Genomic DNA, 25,282 nt, shown 5'->3' on the forward strand with positions numbered 1-25,282 from the left:
TCACAGAGATCCAGACATCCAGACAGAGAGACTTTCAGCTTTATTATTAGTAACTAGTAGTACCCATACGGCTTTGACCGTAATAGAAAAATTAAAAGGTCTTTTGGTTCGCCTGTATATTTACAAATAATGTGTGGTGAATTTTCTCGTCAATTGGCTTGTACCCATGTTACGGTTCCATGTTATGATAATTTCGTATCTCGCCAATTGACTTGTGCCCATGTTACGGTTCCACGTTATGATAATTTCGTAGTTTACTCGTCCATCTTATGATACTTTCGTTCTTAAAATTGGAATAGAAAAAGAACCACATCGAATTTTCGAAAAATCGCTTCGAGGTGCCCCCCCCCCCCCCCTTATGTTTCAAACTAACGTTGTGCCAAATTTCATGAACATCGGCCGAACGCGCGTCCACAGAGATCTAGACATCCTCCGGACATCCAGACAGAGAGACTTTCAGCTTTATTATTAGTAAAGAAGATTATTTTTTCCCTTTATTTTTCAAAGCGGTTAAAAGTTTTTTTTTTTTTAATTAAAAAAAAAAGTGGATTATCTGCTATGTTTAAAAAGGGCTGCTACTTCGATTGTTCGTTTATTTATTTCTTACGCATCTAATTCTTTAGATGAGTGAGGCATGTTTTATTCCTAGAAATCAACTTAAAAAAAAAAAAAATTATGTTTGGAAAAAAAATGCGATTTTAGCATATATTGAGAATTTTGACCAGATATTAAAAAGTCGATATTGGTATACGGGAAAGTAGGCTCGTTTATAGTTCTGGACGGAATATCTTGTTTAAATATTAAGAAAAGCTCGTTGACCTTGTCCTTTCCAAATTTGTTACTTAAAAGCATTTTAAGAAGAAACCAATCTGGGTAATGGCATAAGTATAAAACAATTCATTCTGCCCACAATGTAAGGGTGAATATACGCTACTTGAATTCTAATGCCGCATAACAAATGTTTAAGTTAACCTAATTGCATTATTAATATCGTAAGCTTCTTTATCTTTATTATCTTAACTAATAATAAAGCTGAAAGTCTCTCTGTCCGGAGGATGTCTGGATGTCTGTAGGATGTCTGTAGGATATCTGTAGGATGTCTGTGACGCGCATAGCGCCTAGACCGTTCGGCCGATTTTCATGAAATTTGGCACAAAGTTAGTATGTAGCATGGAGGTGTGCACCTCGAAGCGATTTTTCGAAAATTCGGTTTTGTTCTTTTTATATTCTAATTTTAAGAAACTTTTTCCGAGCAAATGATCACAACGTGGAATAGTAAATTACGAAATCATCATAACGTGGAACCGTAACATGGGCGAGTCATTTAACATAGCCAATTGGCGAGAAATTCATCCTCCATTATTTGTTAATATACAGGCGAACCAAATGACCTTTTAATTTTCTACAACGGGCAAAGCCGTGCGGGTGCCACTAGTTTACTAATAATAAAGCTGAAAGTCTCTCTGTCCGGAGGATGTCTAGATGTCTGTAGGATATCTGTAGGATGTCTGTGACGCGCATAGCGCCTAAACCGTTCGGCCGATTTTCATGAAATTTGGCACGAAGTTAGTATGTAGCATGGGGGTGTGCACCTCGAAGCGATTTTTCGAAAATTCGATGTGGTTCTTTTTTTATTCCAATTTTAAGAAAAAAAACTATCATAAATTACGAAATTATCATAACGTGGAACCGTAACATGGGCACAAGCCAATTGGCGAGATACGAAATTATCATAACGTGGAACTGTAACGTCGGTACAAGCCAATTGGCGAGAAAATTCACCATAAATTATTTGTAAATATACAAGCGAACCAAAAGACCTTTAATTTTTCTATTACGGGCGAAGCCGTGCGGGTGCCACTAGTTACTAATAATAAAGCTGAAAGTCTCTCTGTCCGGAGGATGTCTGTAGGATGTCTGTGACGCGCATGGCACCTAGACCGTTCGGCCGATTTTCATGAAATTTGGCACAAAGTTAGTTTGTAGCATGGGGGTGTGCACCTCGAAGCGATTTTTCGAAAATTCGATGTGGTTCTTTTTCTATTTCAATTTTAAGAAACAAAAGTATCCTAAGATGGACGAGTAAATTACGAAATTATCATAACGTGGAACTGTAACACGGGGACAAGCCAATTTGCGAGATACGAAATTATCATAACGTGGAACCGTAACATGGGCACAAGCCAATTGCCGAGATAAGAAATTATCATAACGTGGAACGGTAACATGGATACAAGCCGATTGGCGAGATACGAAATTATCATAACGTGGAAGCGTAACATGGGCACAAGCCAATTGACGAGATACGAAATTATCATAACGTGGAACGGTAACATGGATACAAGCCAATTGGCGAGATACGAAATTATTATAACGTGGAAGCGTAACATGGGCACATGCCAATTGGCGAGATACGAAATTATCATAACGTGGAAGCGTAACATGGGCACAAGCCAATTGGCGAGATACGAAATTATCATGACGTGGAACCGTAACATGGGTACAAGCCAATCGGTGAGAAAGTTCACCATACATTATTTGTAAATATACAGGCGAACCAAAAGACCTTTTAACTTTTCTATTACGGGCAAAGCCGTGCGGGTACCACTAGTAATTAATAAAGGATATTGTCTTTCATTTGGCACACACAGTCAGTTCTCGGTACCTGTTTCACATTTTAGCATTAATAGCCGGAAATAGTTATAAATGTATACTCTCCTGGATTGCCTTTTTTCAACATTTTGTACAAACACGTTCAACGTTCTTTTTCAAATAACCTGGCACAATGTGATTTACCATGATCATACACCGAAATAAACATCAAAACATATTTTATGAAAAAACATTGTAAAATTTGTTAAATACATGGGAAAAAAATCATTTTTACGTGATGTAATAATTATTTCATCCTCACCTGACGAAATTAAAAGACAAATTTATCATTAAAATTGCTAAAAGATGTCCTTGACCGCAAATAATCAGCTTAGTAGGTACAGAGTAAGGTTAAAAGCATGCGAATGGGGTTGAGCAAAATTCAAATAATACTGCATCCATTGTCTTTGCACTACTACCACACGTGCTTGTGACAGTCCGTTTTAGTAATTCCCCTGGTAAGCACATACCAATTTTAACATTACCTAAATGTACGTTTGTACAATGCGATGTTTAGGCAAAATGGATTACGTTTAAGTTCAGGTAGTAAAAGGAACGCCTGATATGTGAATTTGTCACTTCTCTGACGTCACTCCACTGGCATTTTCAAACCCCTTAGTGTTGCTATTTGTCTATGGTCTCACTTTGATTCATACTCATATAAATAATAGCCAATAATCCAGTAACCTGCGTGTTTCAACAATGAAACTCGCGCCATGGCATGATAATTTGGTAATGCGTTTTGATATTGTTTAACATGCAGGGAAAGGCTTTATTGTGACAAGGCTGAATTCGATCCGGTCACTGAACTGTTTTACTGGTAAGACAGTCATTAGTTCAGAGGAATGAAGAAACGAAAACAATTAACGCTATCTACTGGAGTTAGGGTTAACATTTTAACTATCAAACTATCACCAAACAGGCAATGGCTTCGTTCAAATGTGGAAGCAATTTTCACCCGTCATACCTTGACGGGCGACTTTCTAGCAGACTAATAATGAGTATTATTATTAGTCTATGCCAGATACATTGAGTTTAGGATTATTGCCAAATTACATATAATTCGTGGGCAAACTATACCCCATTGCGAGTATGCCCTGTGGTGAGAATTCTAGAAGAAAATAACTTTTCATTTATGTACTTTTGTATTGGCATCAGTTTGTTGTTACGTTCCTTTCTGTTTAAATGTTTAAAAATCAGTTGTTTATAAAGTTTAACTCTTTGAGCTTTGATGTAATAGGGTAGATTTCGGTAATTGGGAATCTTGCGATCTCTTTCAACTGCCTAAATATAAATATATAGTTCACGCAACCGTGTTTTATGTTCAAATCCATACGCCTCCGTATCTGGTTAAACCAAACGTAGTCCTGTTTTCAACTCGGTTGATATTTTAATGCTCCGTTAAAATGAACTACGTTAATAAATAACTACGTACAGAAGTCAACGAAGTGTTCATTAAACCGCCGATGTTTTCGGCGAAACATACCAAAGTTATTGCTTTTACAGCTGGAAACAAATTATGCTCGTTGCGGTATTTCTCAAGACTCAACGAAACACAATATCGTTTTAGTGCTTTAGACGAAAACGCTTTGGATTTTGTTGTGGACTGTATTCAAACGATTATATGTCCCCAATGAATCGAGATCATAAATTTTTTTTGACCGATCTCGAACTTGGCGACAAACGCCCGTTCCATTTTCTACGGCAAATGAACATTTTGGCGTAATTCAATTTGAAACGAAGTTACCAAATCTTTGAGGCTACAAAGGCTTCCAGAGCACACGCAAGTCATTTTACTAATCAGTAAAGATTATCTTCATAATATTGCAGATACAATTGTTGCCGTTTATAGAACGTCAGAGATATGCCCGGCAGCGAAAATTAATTCGTCACCAAGATCAGCATCATCAACCGATTGAAATCAAATGGAAGCACTGCAAGCAGATATAGCCGAACTAATGAAAAATTGCGAAGAGTTTTCTGAAACGCTAGATTACGTAGCTGGTCAAGAGTCAAGGTAGCATAGAAGAAGATCCAAGTCTAGATTCACCTTAACTCGATAAAAATTTTACTGTTATCATTTTAAATTTGGAAAATATGCAAAGAACTGCGTACAGCCATGCAAGTTGAAAAGAGAAATCCGGAAAACGAATAAGCCAATCGATTAAAGCGGCCGGTGATTTTGGCGAGAAAAGATGTCACCTATGTTTATTTCACTAATTCAATCTGAAAGAAATTGTGGATCTTCTTCAGTACTATCCCGGGTAGGTGACTTTTCGGTTTGACGAGTTTTTGACGGCAATAAATTAAAAAAAAAGAAGAAATCCTAAAAGCAGAGTGACAACAGAAGCAAAAAGTATAAACGCAACAAAAGACTTGGCGGAACTACTTTGATATACCCCCCAAATCGGAAATTTGGCGACTTTTTTTCTCACCAAGCATCATACCTGTACAAAAAAATGGTACAAAATACAAGAAAATACTAAATTTGGCAACAGCAAAAACCTAAAAGCTGAAAAAACCTAAATTGTCAACACCAAAATAAGAAACAGCAACCCTAAATAGTTCGTAGGGAGTGCCAGTTTTGGCGCGTAATTTTTGGGGGGTATATCAAAGTTATACCGACTTGGCAATGTTATCGCCGAAAAAAAAATGGCGCCAACCCAAGGGTAATACTGAAACTATACCGAAATCGCCTTAAAGAAGCAATAAACAAAAAGGAAATGGAATAAATGAGATTAATGAGAAAAGAAGACGACGATAACATTTTAATACCAATGAATTAATTTCATCAACACACCGTTATGAACGACGTAACTCGTTATCTACCAATCACGAAAGGATTAAATCTAAAACTAAGCCACGTCAAGGTACCTGAATGCTCAATAGCGACCTAGCATTAATAGCTGGCTTGTCATATCTGGTTGAAGTTCAATTTTGTACTAGATATGTTACAATTTCCGAAACTTAAGCTTAATATTTCTCTCAACTTTTGAGAATTGGATGTAAAATTTGAATGTCAGATTCGCATTTTCTTAACTTCCAATAACAGATTATGTTGTGGAATCTGATTTATCAATGAACTGAAAGAGAGGTTAATATAAAGCAACCACAGGTAAGTCAATTAAGTCCTCAGCAAGGGCAGTGCTAATAATTCGGCCTCTATATGGTTGTATTAATAATGTTGTGTGAATCGTAGACTAATAGCAGGCAAAGACTTTCTGCTGACTTATTAATATTCCATCATGATTTATAATGCGCGTACACAGGTGCGTAGCCAAGAAGAGGAGGGGGACTCTCCCGAAATTCAATTTTTTTTTCTTGTTCGATCATATAATATGACTTATGTGTTTATTATTTTTTTTCTCCCGTCGCTTTTTCATTCTGTTTTTTTTTTCCCCTTGGCAATTAATTATGCTTCAGATTTGAATACTGTTAAAACTTTAAGGAGAACGATATTCCAACAATATAAATTTACCATATTGTTGCCAACTTAAACTTGTAACGCAACACATCTTAGCAGTTAGTTCATTGTTGTAATTGTCAACAAAAGTGTTCAACAATGCCATAACTCGGCAACAGAGCGAACGAAACTGAAAATCTTCACTTTGAAGCAGATTTGACGCTGAATAGCTGGATTCTAGCTTCCGCTCTGAAAAATTTTTGCTATATTTGTGAAATTTTGCGAAAAACTTGAATGAAAGTAAGTCAACATGTTTCTCTAGCTTTTGCCTTATACCTTAGTTGCTCGATTTAAAATTTGATAGCATGAATTGCGTTTTTCGTTAAACGAATGGTTATGTCAAATGTGGCGATGTTTTTGGTGGTAAAATCCAGTTGGTGGAGCCAAAGAGAGTGGAGTAATGCACACAACAACTGACACAGTTGTCAAATTTCAGATGTATTACCCCTGCACCCCGCCCCCCTCCCGTCCATTTTGGGTTCGGCTATTATTTTGTTTGGTTGCCTAATACAGAAAATAAGATATACTTTCTTATATAATAAGTTATATTTTGCTATATTGGACTCCCAGTTGTAGTGCATTGCGTAAAAACGTAGGGTCATATGGATGCTTCAGTTTCCAAATCTATTAATTTCACTTTTAAAAAAATTATTTCTGCTTTAAGGGGTTTCAGTACCTCAAAAATGATGAAATGATCAAAAAAAAATTTTATTGCTTATTTCAAAACTAAAAACTATTCTAAACACAGGAGAAAAGTTTCATTGCTTTAGTTTAAATATTTAAAAAGTTATGAGTGGTTTTAGGCCATGTTCGCTATGTGTTCTTATTCGAAAGAAAAACTTTAAATTGCTTTTTCTCGATGATGGTTTTTTTTTTTTGTGTTTTCATGTCATTAGAATCCCTAAGGATTTTTTTCTATCAAAGATAGAGCTTTAAAGTAATACTTTTTGCAATTGAGATAACATATTTGACAAAACTGTGCATTGGATAAACATTTTATAAATTACTCAAATGTTTAGAGCATGTTAAACTTTTAAAAACCAAATTAAAAAAAAAAAATTTGATTTTTTACATAATTAATCACAGAAAATTTTCTAATAAACTCATAAGCAAATGAATGCACAGATTTTTAGAGATGATTATAGTGATTATTAGCAAAAAACTTTTTTTAAATTAGTGCAAAAATAAAAAAAAGCCTTAGGGATTTTAAAAAATTGAAATTTTCCTCAATTTTTTGAATTTTTGAAAAAGTAGGCAATATTTTTAAATTTTGAAAGTAAATTATTGATTACGAAATAAGTATGCATGTTATAGTTTCAAAAAAATAGAAAATTTACTTAAATTTTAAAAAAATGTTTGAAAGGTACTATGATCCCTTAATAGTGCTTAATCAATGCTTAGCATGTGAATTTATATTAAAGTTTTGGTTCAGTACATTTCTGACCATGTGATGGCAGAAAATGTAACATGAGGTCCTATATACTCCTATGGATAAAACCATCTTCTTCATAACTTTTCTCCACTTTTTGTTTTATGGAGTTAATCGACTTGGAAAGTCAGGCATCCATATGATGAAAATGGAGTTAAGAAAAAGTCCGACAAAGCTTACTGTTAAATTAGTTTTAATGAATTTTGGATACCATTTTTAAAAAGGACTCATATTGATTAAGTATTAAACTGCAATTTTGTTAGATTTTTTCCTCACAATGATACACTAAAAAGGTGGGGTAAGAAAGGGGTAGCTTAAAAACTAATGTATATTTAAGCAAAAAAAAATACTGTTAATTTTGAAGTTACGAACACAGTACAATAAATGAATGTAGATTATATTAAAAGTTTCAAATGCTAAATACATATACATATATATATCAAAGGTGAATTATTACCGGAACGATGTTTTTGTAATACAAAAAAATACATATAAATTAAAATAAAATTTCAAGTTCAAAAATTATTATTGAACATATTTTCAAATCAACGTTTCCAAATGAATAATAAATAATCTATTTTAAATTAAATACATGAAACTACCTATATATTTGAGTACTGTGTGGGAGACTTCAGTATTGCATGAGAGCAAACATTTCTATAAAATGCAAATTACCTACATTTACTGTTCTTGTTTTACAACTTGATAATTTCGTAAAATTTACCATACATTTTAATTATATATATATATATATATATATATATATATATATAATTCAATTTTTTGATGAAACTTTAAATATTATACCTAGTGTGAAATACATTATTTGTAAATATACAGGCGAATCAAAAGACCTTTCAATTTTCTATTACGGGCAAAGCCGTGCGGTTACCACTAGTATAAACATATTTTAATACTATTTCAAAAAATCTACACACGTTTAAAAATATTTTAATTACTAATTGAGTAATGAAAAAAGCAGAATTTTTAAAAAGTGTGCAAAGGACCATTACTCCTCACCAAACAAAGATATGAATGTAATTGATTCGTTTTTTGCATTCTGAGTTCTAAGAAAGGAAAGTGAATGCTTAGTTTATGAAAGATAATATAAAATAAAATTTCAATAGATCACTGCTCAGATTCGATCATTCGAATACCGCCATTGCTGCTTCTACACTTGCATCACTAGTTTAAGTGCCACGCGGTACTACGAACAAATTACACTTTTATTGTTTCATTACTATTTAGTGTATAACTACAGTAGGCACCGCTTAATGTGATCACGGTTAATGTTATCATTCGCTTTATGTTATCAGAATCACCAAGTCCCGGAACACTTGTATGTTAACACACGTTAAAAAAAGTCGGATATTGTAATCAGCGTCTTCGTTTATTGTTATCACTTTTTCCATAAACTTTCACTTTTTTTCCCCGTTTTTGTTCCTCAATTAACAGACATACACATGCAAACCCTGACGAGTCTAACTTTCTGTGTAGCATTTTGTCGTTTTCAATAGCAGTTCAAAATTTTTCTAGGAATGAAGCTACAGAAAGTTCGCTCCCAGTGACCACAGACTCCCCCTAAGAAAACTTTCTTTTGCACCTAAAAAAAAATACAGTCGCTGGACATGTTGCAGGAATTGATGTAGGACCTCCATTGTTGCCATTACTTTGTAAACTATTAAAGAATTGTGTCGAGATTGAAAACAAAGCGAAGTTAAGTTAAAATTTAAACACCAAGCAAAACTATGCTGGAAAAGATAGAAAAGCTGAATGTGCTTTGAAACTGGTTTACGAATGTCAGGAAAAACGGTCATATTTTACTTTACCAATCACTATGTGATTAAAAATTGCATAATTTAGCTTTAACTTTTTATAATTCAGGTATTTCCAGTCTGTTCATTTAATAATTTAGAATTTAAAACTTCGTTCAGTTAAGTCATTGTGCTTTTAATTTGAGGTTGCCAAAATAAATGCACCTTAATTGGAAAAAAATCATTATTCTGTGTCTCCTGGATTCTTTTCGGTTATTGTTATCATATTATATTCGTCCCAAAGTGATCACATTAAGCGGCGCTTACTGTATTATAACCAGCAGAAATAGTCTTTTAACTTCTTTATTGTTGCTTTATTTTAGGTACTTTGACTGAAAATGGATCTCTCAAAACCATCTCAAGACATGAAGGAATACTCCAAGTAATTAATTTTAATTATTTTTTTTCATAGTCATTGCATTTTAGCTAATTGCACTGAAGTTAATTTTGACTTTCGCAAAAGACGATAAGAAATTCACACACACACACACACAAGCAGTCCTTTTCCCTCACTCGTTTTCGGGATGCATAGTGTCTCAACCCCCCCCCCCCGAAAAATTCAAACATAAAACACAGCAGATGATTTGTCAACGTTGTTGGTGATCGGCTGGTGGCGTGATGGTAAGGCGATGGCCTTCTATGCCTCGGATCCGGGTTCTGACCTGAGGTGGCGAGTCGGTGGATTTTCGAGGTGCAGAAAATCGGCAGCCCCCATGTCGTATGGTTATGCGGAACACAAAAGTTCCCTAGGATATTCACATGGCATTGAATTCCATCGGCAGAATTGAATTCCTGGTGCAGTTTCGCAACCTGGAAGTCAAAAAACTACTAGTATACATGCATCAGTGCCTTACTGGTGGCTGTAAGGCACTGATGCATGAGGTTCATGTATTGTCATGTATTGTGTATGTCTTAATGCATGAGGCTCTAACTGGTGGCACATGAAAGACGGATGCCTTATCGTTAGCGCACTAGATCTGGTAAATGCCAAAGGGCCTCCTCCACAGCCCCACTTGGAAGAAAAAAATGGTCGGTGAAAAGTTATATTTATTTCTCCCATAGCATTCCGTTCCAGACTCAATAAAAATTAGTTTCAGGAAAAAAAACTGCACAAAGTAGATCCTCAGTGCTCAATCGCCTCAAAGTTAGCAAATGGATTCTGAGAGCTCAAAACGTGGTGGAACAGTCGTCCAGCTGGTTCTAAACCTAGGTTTAATAGTCCCTTTTTATTTCGTAGTCGGCTCTGGTTTTATCTGCCCTACTTATTACAGACTACTCTGGAAAGCTTCAAGTCCCAAGAAACCGGCAAAAACCTTCGAGTTGTTGATAGTTATAGATTTAAAGGAAGTTCCCATGATCTTTTTAAGAGTTTGAGACCCAGTGAAAATTTCGTGGTTAAAGGAATATTCGAATTGTGAGGCTTCGAATTATCGTGTGAGGACTGCACTTTTCTTTTTCTTTTTTTTATTTATTTTATAGGTTCCTAACTTTTTATTTTATTTTTTTTCTTTCAAATATTCTTTTTCCTTCATTATTAATTTATCTTTTCTTTTTAAGCACTCTTATTATACTTAAAGTGCGGCTCAAGTCATTTAAAATCAAACTTTCGCCGAAAAATATGCATGTTTCAACACTCAAATTTATAGTAAGATAATATAATAAGAAATTCTCTCCCTGACTTGAGCCGCACTTTTCTTCGTTCGTCGAGTCATTTTCTCAGAATAGTTGAAAACTACATGAATACTTAATTCGTCCAATCTGCCCCAGACAAGTTATTTTGTCCTTTTGAGAGCATTATAAAAAGTGCTTAGTATGTTTTTTGAGCAATCATGGCTGCTTATTGTTCTCACTTGACTGTTTTGATGTCCTTTGATTTTATTTTCCCACCGCCAGCACCCTCTGCAGCATCACCGTCGACCGGGTCCTCACGATGCTGCTCCTATAGCGAAAGCCGTCTCCAGGTTGCATCGATGTCCTACACACACGCGCATACATACACAACTACACACACGCACGCACATACACCTACACACACATACACACACGCATACATACAGACACCTACACATACACACAAAAACATACACACATACATACACACAACTACTCACACATTCATGCAAACATACAGACACCTACACATACACAAAAAACATACTCAAACACAAACACATCTACCCACACATTCATGCCTGCACAGACACAAACACACACGCCTACTCACATACACACAAGCATACATACAGACACCTACACATACACACACACAAAAACATACACACAACTACTCACACATTCATGCATACATACAGACACCTACACATACACACAAAAACATACACACACACATCTACCAACACATTCATGCCCGCACACAGACACAAACACATATGCCTACACACACATACACACAACTACCCACACACTTATGCCAGCACACAGACACAAACACACATGCCTACACACACATACACTACCCCCTACACACAAACACACATACCCTCCCCCCACACAAATACACACGCCTACATACACACACTCGTGATTTCGAAAAACATAATTTGAATTCAAGATGTCAAAATTCTTTTTTTTTTTTAATTCTGTTATTTAATTCTGAAAATGAAAGATATTGTTCTCTATTCACTCAGAGGAAAAAAAAAAACTTTTGAAACCTATTTTAAGAAGGAAAAAAACGCGATATTGATTGAAGTGTGTTCACTCTCTGGTTGGACAACCCTATTTATGTTTGGGACACCGGATGCTTGGCGATAACAAGAACCTGGAGTCAGTATAGAAACTAATTTGACTCATTCACTTAACTATTTTTAGCAAATATGTGTTTTAGCACATTTACGAGCCTTCACATTGATATATCAATATATTCAACTGCATTTTGCCCCTAATTATTTAATTTAACTCTCTCCCTGTTTCCTTTAGAAATCTTCCTCATGATCAATCCAAGATTATCATTCCCAAAACCATTTTTGGCAAGAAAATCACTACAAACAACCAAGTCACCGAGGGACCATTTCCGGTGGATTACTTGGACGAAGATTTTGACTTCGCACTATTTATCTTTCCAACTGAGTCCGCCATCAACAATCAACGTTCGTTTGATCGTCAAAAAGAATGGAGAAAAAAGTGCGAACAAAAGTGGAACAAAATGTCTCGCCTGAGAAAACTTTTCAAAAAGTAAGTCGTTTTCAAAATTTTCATAAAGCTACTCGACAACTTTCCTGTCTGCATTTTATCCCGCCATTCCGCTACTTTCTTTCTATATATGTTTATAGCTTCATTTTTCAAACTAATCAACCCTTGCGTTTGGTACGGTTGAAAAAACCCTCTGTTATGTATATCAGTGTTATAACTAAAGACGGAGAGGTAATGACAGAACAACGCATTGTAACCATATACAAAGACAATCATGAAAAAAAAAGAAGTCTTTTCAAGAAGTATTTGCGAAAATCTCCGTAATGAGATTAATTAGTATTTAAAAGAAAAGCCTAACAAATAGCTCAAGGATTTTGCATTTCGTCAATTTCTTTTGCATAAGTTGAATCTCGAAAGCCTATTTTACTTCTGTAGTCTGCCTCATCATGGTTAGCACTCGGCAAACTACAAATATTAATACTTTTATGTGCGCCCCGCTAGCAAAATTGTAAACAAGGTTATTTAGCAACTCTGCCAATCGATTTGGGAATGGATTTGCCTGAAAACGATACCAAGAATAGTGGGGTGGTCTGCAAATTTCTTCTTTTTTGCTGCTCTAAAACGTTATTGTATTAAATCTGAGCATGACTAACTGGAGTCTTTCTTAAAATTTGTAGATTCATATACAAACACAAGAAACCAGATACCGTCTGGGACGCCTGGATTAAAATGTAAGAAAAGGCGAAGATCTCAAATCAACAGGCAACTATGACCACTGACGACGACTACTGACTGAGACAACTGACTACGACTTCTGACTGAGACAACTGATTGAGACAACTGAATACGACAACTGACTGTGACAATTGACTAAGACTACTGACTACGACTGCTGACTGAGAGAACTGACTACAACTTCTTACTACGAAAACTGTCTTTGACTACTGACTGAGACTTTACAGACTAAGACTTTATACAGACTGACATGATCACTGAAGATGCAATGTGGCGAACTCTTATTTTCCCCTGTGATGGCTGCTTTCTAGTTCAAACCAAGGATCTCTTCTTTCTCCAGTGAGCAAAAAAAATTAAAAGACCCCACTGATGCAAAAGATATCTTACAAAAAAACACTGTTTTGGATCAAAAAGCTTCATTTCTAAAGATTCTCATTTTATTTATTTTTTTACTCTTTCGGATAATAAACCTATTTTAATTTGGCAATTGTTTTTCGTTTCCTTGTTATTGAACTTAATCTTTCCTAAAGTTGGTCATAAATAAAATAATTTTCGGTATTCTTATCTCTTAAATTTAAGTCACAAATTTTCGATCATGGTCGTTTATCTGCATCAAGAGTTTTAAAGACTATTTTAAAGTGCTTGCTGCTAAGAACTTATTTTTTCTTTCCTCTATTTACCTCGCTAACATTTTCACAAAGAGGGGAGGGGGTTGACCATATACAGGTAGATAACACAAAAAAGTCTGGATTGCTAACTTCTAAGTGTTTCACTATGTGGTGAAATATCATGTGCCAATGACAAAACGGAGTCGTCATCTATTTGTCTAAAATAATCTGCATTGCATTAAAATTATTCGCAGTTTTTTTTTTTTTTTGAATCTTGCTTCTTACTTTTTTTATCGCCCAATCTGTCCAAGAAAGTGGTGGAGTTGTGGTAATATTTGATATCCAATTTCGTCGGACTTACACATTTAAGATGTGCTAATCATTTTGATCATGTAGAAAATATCCGACTTTCTGAAAGTAGATGCCATTTTTTTTTCTTTTCGTTGCCTTTCTAGATCAAGAACTATGGCATGAACTGCTAAAAGTTTAATTAAAAGTGAAGAAATGAAAAACGCATTTTAAAGTAATTCAATTAAATATTGGTGTAAGAAATCTTTTAAATCATCGATATGATTCATAATAACCGCGTCTAAAGTTTAAAACGTATAAGGATAATTCTCGGTAGAATATCAAATGCAAAAGATATTGCGAGAAGCAAATAAATAAATCGAAACTAAAAAAGCATCAATAAGATGCGAAAAGATTCACCGTCTTCAAAATAAATATATGAATAAAAAAATAATAAAATAAGAAACGCTCCAAGTATGTACTTATTTTTGTGTAGGTCCTACAAGAATTTCAGAAATCGGTCGTATTCTCAGAATTGTTCTTTTTTACTCATTTTCTTTATATCTACCATAGCTCGGTTGCGGTTAAGGATTGGACACGATAATGGGTGGTTCTATGCTCCGCTTGGGCTCTTCTATCATCCCCTTTCGTATGGAAAATTTGATCGAACTCACCTCACTCTGTATATTTGTAACACGAATACTTGATGACCATATACAAGTAATTATTGGTATGAATGCATCATCAAATTTGGTAACAACAAAGCAAAAGTAGAAGTGAGATAAATTATGATTTCTGTGTACTGAATAAATGCAGACGATAAATAATAAACTAATGAGTATGAAATACGAAACAGCAAAGAAAAAGTAGAAGTAAATAATATCAATGCAGACGATACACAATGAATCGGTAGGACCACGTAGCGTACGCTACATACAAGGTGTCCAAGAAAGAACCCCTTGATTTCAAAATTAAATATCTCGAAAACAAAGGCCGATATTGGAATAAAATAAACGGTATGTCAATGTGAAACTCATAAAAATCATGAACAGACCTTTGGAAATTAGTAACAAAAATTGCCAACAGGGGATGCTGCACACTGTAATTGCAATAGAAGTCCCCATAAATAGTGCTGCGACGGGGTTGGACGATAATTTTTAGCGTAAATATAAGCACCTCTGAGAGGCAAAAGTACTGTTAAAGCGCCTAATCCCTACGCAGCACTATTTATGAGGATTTCTATTGAAATTACAGCGTACAGCGCCCCCTGTTGGCAAGTTTTTTTTTAGTAAATTCAAAATTTCTATTCATGATTTTTATGAGTTGCACAATCGACATACCGTTTATTTTATTCCAATACCTTCCTTCGTTTTTAAGATATTTTATTTTAAAATCAGGTAGTCCTTTCCTAGACACCCTGTATAACTCACCCAGATTACGTCCAGGTCCCCAATATGTGGCGTGTGAGTGAGGATTGCCCGTGATGTGTTTAGGCAAAGTCGAGTTAGGTGTTCTCTGAGTGAGTGCACGCCCCAAGTAGGAAATAAAAAGTAAATAAAGTAAAAAGCACCATTTTCGTGCATTCAATAAATTCGGACGATACATAATCAAAGGAAAACATCTACTCGAAATGACTTACGCATTCGAAGACTTCCGAGTATTCTGGAGGTGGTCCTCAGGTAGGAGGGATCGAAGCGGATGCTGACCGGCGGCGACCTTCCCGATCTGTGGAGGCGGGGGCGGCACCCCGCCCGGCTGCTGCATGTAGGCGGAGACATGGTGGCGGCGGCCTGCAAAGTGTCCTGGAAACCTGGGGGCGGAGCCGCCACCTCGGAGCACCTGGGGGAAGAGAGGGGGGGTTAAAATATAGCGAGTTGGCGAGAAAAGCAGATTTATTACAGTAATAACAATCAAGTACACACACAAACCTGCTTTTGTGAGGTCTTTTTTTTGTGCGATTTTTTTTTTTTTTTTTTGTGCGGTAAATGAAAATTTCAATCGGATCGGGCTTCATTGGCGAAATTATTTACATAACGAGAGCGAGTTAGTATCTTCGAGTGACGATAGTTGAATCCAGATGGGAAGTCACTGTGACCTCCCAAAAATTTCCTTATTCGGGAAATTTTGTCCGACTATTCTGGAAAATTATCATCACTTGGTTTATTTTGATTTCGTTTTAAGATAACTTTTTGGGTTACTTTCGACGTGAGACTTTTCTTATGCGGTTCCTATCCAACACATAAAAAAATATTTCTTAACTGTGTTGCGAAAACAATTTTTTGAATGCGATCCCCATTCACCGCGTAAAAACAGGTCTACTGTTACTGCATCCATAGGCTGTAGTTTCGTTCGTCATGTGGACTCGCAATAGTCTGGAATTTGACTGTGTATGTGTACGTTTCAAACACAAATTCAGTTTTGATCGGATCTCTGCAGAATTTTGGCACAAAGATTCTTTGTAGCGCAGGAGTTTTCTTAGGGGAGACTTTGAAATTCTAAAAAAATCTAAAGAGGTCAAAGTTTAAATATTTAATCATAAAATTGGAGGTCAAAGTTTAAATATTTAATCATAAAATTACTTTTTTCTACACGTTGGCGGAAAATGTAACATGTTTTATTTTCCGTTTATATAAGACTGATTGTTCAACGTGCGTCATAAGACAGCTTTCATTTTTGAGGTAGTCCGTTCAACGCCGGGCGACGCAGCGAGTACTCGATGACCGAGTCGAAGGCAGATTGCGTCTAATAGAGGCTGAGATTACTTTCTAACTGGTAGCTAAGATTAATATGGCAAACCTAATATAGCACCAAAAGCAATGGTGTTACTGAACTCGTCCATTGAAGGTAAAACCTCAGGTTTAGAACTATTTCAGACTGCAATTTCATCCTCATTATGGACTCATCAATCTCTGAGTACCATATACCCGTGCTGTCGGAATATGCCTGTAGTTCTGATTTAAGTACAGTAACTTAAAATTGATTACAGCTCTTGCTAACCGTGATTTAAGTAGCCTTTTAATCCCTTGAGTGTTATCTAAGCGCTAGTAAACACATACTAGCTATAGGGAAAAACTGTATTAGGAACTTACAAACACACAGCCATTTACGCTGCAGCGTCACAGAGGTTTGCGGAGGCACAGATACCACAAAGAGAGGGTCATGACCCCCCCCCCCCCCGCTTAAACGCCGAAAATATTAACCAACCATTTCGCATTCAAATACTTTATAAAAACATGCAAACAATTATAAACAACAGTAGTATTTTCAATTCATTAAATATTGTTACCCACCGGCACACAAAGGAAGGGTTATAATATTGACGTCTCTGTGTGTGTGTCTGTCTGTCTGTGGCACTCTAGCGCCTAAAAGGATGGGCCGAATTTGAAAAAAAAAAAATTGTTCGAGAGTTGTTCGAGTGTTCTTAGCTGGGGTTGCCTCTTTGGATGACATTAATTAACGAAGATATTAGTTAAAAACCTCTAAAAGGTTTTTCGCGATTTTTGCAGTGAAAATAGTTTAAAATGTTAAACTTTAATTCCAAAATTAAGACTTTTTTCCCGCGTCTGATAGAATGTGTTTGGAACTTCCATAGAATTCGAATTACAACGTTTTTTAAGCAGATTTTAATGACGGCTAAGCCTTTTACTCAGGCGATTGATATGATTACCGAATTCATTGTGGCCCGACAAGGAAATAAAACGCAATGATTTCAAATTTTTATCCGTTGCTAGTTTCTATTTAATAGCAAATAAAAAACCTGACTTTGATATTTAATAATCTAAGGATGATTCTAATTCTGGGGGGAGGGGGACTCTTCGAGAGATGGACCCCTCAAAGATTGTGGACTTACGATTCTAGTTTTTGTACTCAAATAATCAAAAATTAGTTGTTTGTATTTTTATTTCTGAAAAATATAAAGTCCTTTTATTACTGTTTTTTCCCCTCCAAATATTTAGATACTAAATATCGCAAATATTTGTGACTCTTAAATGAAATCTTTGTGACTGTGGTCAATTTTTATAATGGAATGTATCTTAGTATTTTATTGCATTATTTGCATCAGACATTTTGAATGCTTTCTGGTAAATTCATGTGCAAAGATAATTAGAATAAACTAATAACTTATCGTTAAGAAATTAATTTGATTAAAGAATATTGCACTGTCATCGGGTATGAGGTTGCATTCCAAATTTTAAAAAAATCCGATCACAAAAAGTGGACGAAAATTGAGTTGCAAGATTATAAATTTAATTTTGGTGTATACGGGATTAGAACACACGCTCAATGATTCCCGGAGGTGAACGTCAGCGAATACCGGAGCCTTAGACCGCTCGGCTACGAACGCTCATAAAGTGGTGGAATGTACTAACAGTAATAAGCCACTAGCTCTTAGTCCAAATGACTGTTACTCACAAACACACAAGTGAAGCTAATAAAAGCGTGTTAAAAACGTGTCTTCTGTCAAAAATGGAGGAGTTGGCAGATATGATTATTGACTTACTTCATCTTCTTTAGTTATAAGAATTGGAGATAGCTAGGTCACATTCCAGCTGAACATCTCAGTCTTCCAGACATGTAGTTCGCGCTTGCACATGCATTCTTAGCAAACATAAATCTTTGAAAATATTGTAACGGATTCGGTGCGACTTCCACTTTCTTGAAATGAAGACACAGTTCTTGATAAAAACACAGGAAATTGATTTACACTATGTACAGGAAAGATCTTCAACAACTGCTAAATTATTCATCAGCAATTAAGCAATTATCACACAACACCGTAAACTCAACGTTTACACACGTATTTACTTCCAAATACGAAAACAACACAGCGAAATGCCTCGCTATAAACAGAGCAAAATGCTCTCCGTTCGAAATCTGAATCGAAACTAACTGTTTATCCATCGCTAACGGCTTAAATACACCGAAAAGAAATTTCTCAAATATTCCACACGCTTCTGTAAAGTAGTAGACCGTTATCAATGAAAAGAAAGAAAATAGGGGTCGTATATTTTAGCCGAATGAAAAAGGGGTTGTATATTCATTACGGGAAACTATTTACAGGTTACGTTCCTACAATAATTACTATTTACAGAATTTGTAACATTATATTTGTCCGAAATGTAAAAATCTGAAACTAAATTAATTTCAATTATTTTTTACGTATTTCTCGTGCTACAGTAACGGCACCAGTAACAGACAAGGGTCCAGTAACAGATATTCGTAAGTTTTGATTTAAATAATAAGAATTTTGGGCGGGTAAAACTGATGTTGCTGCGACCCATGAGTACGGTGCAACCATCTAGTGTTTATCAGAGTGAACTTTCTGAGCCAGTTGTTATTTAAGGAGTCTAAGGACCTTTAACCTTCAAAATTTTCGATTTTCTGGAAAAAATATATGTGATGCATATATTAATTCTGAACAATTTGATACCTTATTTATTACTGTACGCCAAAAACTTATCAAGTTATCGTAAAAATGCGTAAACTTTCCCCATAGAGATTTATGCTAACAGCTGCTGTTTCAGCCTCTTTTTCTCAGGTGCCGGTTTCTTCGGTTTTCTCGTTTTGCGCGCATGATATCTTAAAAAGTTTCTTATATATTTCCGTAAAACTTTTCATGCATGTTTCTCTAGTTTATTTTTATGATGTAAACCTAAATTTTAACTAAAAATGAAAGTAAATAGTTAAAAAAAATGTTTTTTTGCCCAAAATTTTGGAAATTTTTGATATTAACTTATAAAATTACCAAAAAATAAAATATTTTTTTAAAAAATAACTAAATTTAGGTTCAGGTCATAAATATAAACCAGATAAACATACGTTAAAAGTTTTACGGAAATATATAACAAACTTTCTGAGATATCATGCGCGCAAAACGGGAAAACCGAAGAAACCGGCACCTGAGAAAAAGACTGCTGTTAACATAAATCTCTATGGGGAAAGTTTACGCATTTTTACGATAACTTGAAAAGTTTTTGGCATGCGGTAATAAATAAGGTATAAAATTGTTCAGAATTAATGTATGCATAACATATATTTTTTCCAGAGAGTCGAAAATTTTGAAGGTTAAAGGTCCTTAGACCCCTTAAACAAGGCAGTGGTGGAAGGTTATGAACAGCTACCACGAGGTCTGCCGGTGTTTAATATTCATTTGAATTTAATAATATTTCAGGTCTAAAAATTAAGAACTTTTGCACATTTTGAAGAGATAACGAGAATTCTGTCCATTACTCATCCTTACTGCATCGTATCTGTTACTGGATATCATTAAGAGTGGGGTGGTTTCCTTCAGTCAAAAGTACTACTTTTAGTCATTGAAATGGATATAATGAGCAAAAAAAAAGCATGGACCCAGAAAATACTTTCATTTTCGCAGTTATTTTTAAATACATTTTTTAAAATGTGCGATTTTGAAAACAAAGCGTGGTCTTTATGACGTCAGAAATTATGCAATTTGGCGAATCTTTCTATCACGCTTCCACGCTATGATAATCAAGAAGCGAATTAAATATTGCACTCTACGCTTGCTATCAACCCTATCGTTGCCAATACACGTGAGTAAAGATGCGAATTAAATATTTTGTTCTGTGAATGGCAACACAGAATGGCGTTTCATCATTTGTGATGTCATTGCCAAGAAATGTAAACAATGAAAACACACCGTTTAATTTTTTTTTTTTCAATGTTAAAGTTAAGCAAATTATTTTTAAAATATTCAGATCCGATGTTTTTAAGCATGCTCTTTCAGAAAAAAAAAACACCTTTAAAAATTTGGAAACGACCCCGTTGTCGGCGTTTGTTACTGGGGATTGTACCTTTTTTCAAAATGTATCAAATAAAAATATAATGGACTCATTCAGAGGATCCATGAGCTGCCAAACGTTAGCTGAGATGTAGTTGCGTGAGAGGAAAAATAGTTTTCAAAGTCTAAATCCATCAAAAGGCTCAGAATATTGAGTTAACCTGAGAGCGATGTCTTAAGCATGTCTGTTACTGGTGCCATTGCCCTATTTAAAAATATTTTTACTAAGCTAACTCTTAGTTTCAGAAAAGTAATAAAACAGAGCAGCATCGACTTACTATATAATGTGCCCCATTAAATTCACCATAGGTTTCGAAAATGGCACTATTTAAGAATTTTTCTCGCTTCGCTCCAAACGTAGTTCATATTTACCTCTTTCTCTTCGTTATCATTGATCAGCCCACGCCTTTCAAAAATATGGCTCTAAAACAGACGAAACTTATTTCAATTATTGTTTATTTAGTTCTCGTACTATTTAAAAATACTTTTAATAAGACAACTCTTTACCTCGGAGAATTAACATAATAAAACAGAGCAGCATCGACTTACTAAAATGTACTCCTTTGAAATCACCAGAGATTTGGAAAGTATAAATTTCGTATGCCACTTCTTAAAAATTTCTCCCGGTATCCTCAGAGTTGGACGGTTTTAATTTGCTTCATCTTTCCATACTCTGCAGGTTTTCAAACCTAAAACTCAAAGCTCTTAAAAGAAACTGAAAACAAAACAGGTCAGTTTTTCTTCTATATTTTCGGATAACATTTGAAAAAAATTTCCGGCATTAGGTCTGCTGTCGGCAGATAAATGACAACAGCCTAATTTTTCGTTTTTCTCTTTTCTGCATTTGTGCTATTTTAAAGCTCTACTATTTAGAAAAGTTTATTAGGTGTACACTAAAGAAATTTTTTTTTAACTTCAATATTGTATGACTAAAGAGAATTTTTTTTAAACTTCAATACTGTATTGGTGACTAAAAAGAAAACTTTTTTGTAAACTTCAATACTGTATTTATGACTAAAGAGAACTCTTTTTTAAAACTTGAATATCGTATTGATTTTTATGAAAAATCAAGAGATTTTCTTCAACTGTATCCAAATTTCATTTCTGAAAATACTGCTATTAACCTACCGATTGCGGTCGGGCGCGGCTCCAGAGGAGGGGGGATAATTTTGTCAATAGCGCCCCCTAGATAAATCGGGGGGGGGCAGTAAGAAAGAGGGGTTCCGCCTCCCGCAAGGAAAAAAGCACTTGCTTACCCTTATGAAACACAGGAAAATAAAGCAAAAGAAATGGTGAAGTCTTGCTGAACCTCCAATAAAAAGCCATAACTAATTAAATTTTACCTTAGTTCGAGTTAATATAGGCACAAAAATAAGTTGAATGCAATAATTAAAATTTATTATTATCTAAAAGACACTTCAATATGCGACGTAAGAAAAAAAAATAAAATAACGTAAGTTAAGGGCATTCCTTCATGTTCAAACAAACATCTGAAACATTGGAAAAAATGAAAATTTCGGTTAGGTTTTTGATTTTTTAAAGGAATATTACATTATTAAGGAATTCAAAAACGATTTGACCACACAGTTATATATAGTTTTTTCAATCTAAATCATTTTTGAAGATATTTTTTTTTCCATTAAAAGAGCTAGACTTTGAAATCTGAAGTAAATTGGCAAATTTTCAATCTTTGTTAGCATCTCAGATTCAAAAAAGCTCCGAATAAATGTTACTTTCCTCTTTCTTAATAGAGATTTCTTTGTAGAATGTGGGAATATTTACTTTTTAAATGTGACTTCATAAATTATAGAGTTGAGTCACAAACTGGCAGCCATGAATTCTGAAAACTTACGCTTAGTGTAAGCATCAACTCCTAGCTTCAATAACAAAACAGACAAATTTTAAACTTTCACTGCCTGCGTCGCCCGGCTTTGCACGGTCCACCTCGAAAATAGAAGTTATATCAAGTGACGCGTGTTCGTCAATCAGGCTTGAATAAAAAGAACACATACAGTTAAATTTTGCGGCAGATTGCGAAAAAAATAACCAAAGAGTAAACATTTTAAGTCTCACGATTACAGGGAAAGCCTTTAAAAAAAAAGCAAGAATTTCACTTGCTCCTATTCGAAGAAATCAACGGCAACAGATCTTTCTTCGCAATGATTTTCTTCAAAAAGCTACAAATTTTAATAAAGGCATTGTTGCGAAAGTTGAGATGAATCACTGAATAATAGTATACGAAAGCTTTAAAAATAGGGATTTTGCGACAAAATCGAAGTGTTATAATTAATAGTTTTCAATTGATGTATCCGCTAATTGTAATAGGAGGATTATCTTAAATAGTCAAACATAAAGACGAGAAGATTACGAACCCATCGATACCTGGTTCAATGGTCAGTTCACTGTGGATCGGGAGAAGAAACTTGGACATAGATGTCTACATAGGTACATACATAGATACATACGCTCAGTTTTTAATTATATAAGATACTTTGCATTCCCTTATAGATAAGCATGATTTACCTAAATATAAATTTTCAATGAAATGTTCTACAGCCAGCCATAGCCGATTTGTTCATTTCGTGACCCAATAATGATTGATGCTAATTTCATGAAATTACTTTACTGGCCTGCCAAAAGGGCCAATCCAAATTTAATGAAAGCTTTGAGCGGCGTTCTAGTTCACGAAGTATGACAAACAGGATCCGATCAAGATATCAGGGGGCCCTAGATATGTGCTTTTCTGGAGCCCTTGTGTAGTCAACATTTACAATTTTAGCCAGTGGTGAAAAGAGTTTTAGCTATTGGTTTTAAAAAAAATAGCCATTTGGGCCCCTAAAAAGTGGGGGCCTAGGCCACGGCCTATTCAATAATCAGGCCCTGATGACCCCAAAATGACATTTAATTTCGAAACGAGCAAGCACTTCTTTCGTCCACCGGAAAAGCTAGGATAAAAAGTTCCAAGAACAAGAACGTATTTCTACTTAACCGACGAACTGATAAAAAGGATTGAAAAATAGCGCGAAGTTATTGATTATTAGTGTTTAAAAGAAAAACACTGTCCTCATAATTTTTTTCAGTTTTACAATGAAATTTTTTTACTAATTATCACAAAACATTTATATTTTTTATTTTTAACTGTTCTGCATTCCATTATGATTCCTCGCCACAGAATCGTTTCAGTTTTTGTTTTTTAATTTTCTGTTGTCCTTATAGTTCTGAACACCACTGTACGATGCTGCAATTTACCATGCTAGAAAAAAGACTTTCCGATTTCAATGCAACAACACAACTGGGGTTTTGAATCCTGCTCCTAAATGAGTCAAGATTATATATTTATGGAAATTCGAATTCAGCAGAGGAAAGACAGTCATTCAAAAACTTCATTTTCTGCCCCATGGGAGGATCGGAACCATATTCTTCGCGAAATAAGCAGGACACTACTCCATGCTGTGTTAACTAGACAAAGCGCACTCTCTCCATATATATCCTCATATAAATAATAGCCAATGATAAAGTAACCCGCGTGTTTCAACAATGAAACTCGCGCCACGGCATGATCATTCGATAATATTTTTGGTGTTATTTGACGTGCATGGAAAAGCTTCATTGTGACGGAGCTGAACTCGATCAGGCAACTTAACAGTTTCACTAGTAAGACTCATTTTAGAAAAACGAAGGAACCAAAACAATTCGCAACTCCAATAAACTATAGAGGGTGCTGAAGCGACTGTCCAATGGCGGATGATAAAGGTATAACAAATGCTGTAACTTATAACTTGCTTTGAAGATTAGTGAATGACAGTCATTTATCATAGTGTTTGCAGGAAGCTTTCTTTTCTATTGTTCTGAAATTACATTACACTATAACCTATCTGAAGCTATCTGGAGATGTGAATTGACGCTATCTACTGAGTTTAGGGTTAATCCACTGGTCTTAGGCTTAAAATATCAAGTATGAAAATATCCCCAAACAGGTAATTGCTTCGTTCAAATGTAGAAACAATTTTCGCCCGTCATACCATGACGGGCGATTTTCTAGTATATATATAAAGGTGACGAAGTGTCTTTATTCCTTTCTTTCTTTGTATCCAATGGCTAGGAAGAGCACCTAGACCCCTGAAACTTCGCACAAAATTCGAACGTATCCCGGGGTTTTGCACCTCGAAGTCGGAATTCTAAATTTCAAATTAGTTTTTTATTAATCAATTTTTATTTTTTAACATTTCACATATTCCGCCTAATTGGGAGGAAAAGAACTATTCTCATCCCCTGACATCTGTCGTTGGAAAGACTTTTTTTCTGAACAAGATGTTTGCTCCATTTCTCTCAATTAATCAG

The sequence above is a fragment of the Uloborus diversus genome, chromosome 2 (genome assembly GCF_026930045.1).
Source record: "Uloborus diversus isolate 005 chromosome 2, Udiv.v.3.1, whole genome shotgun sequence".
Lineage (NCBI taxonomy): Eukaryota > Metazoa > Arthropoda > Arachnida > Araneae > Uloboridae > Uloborus > Uloborus diversus.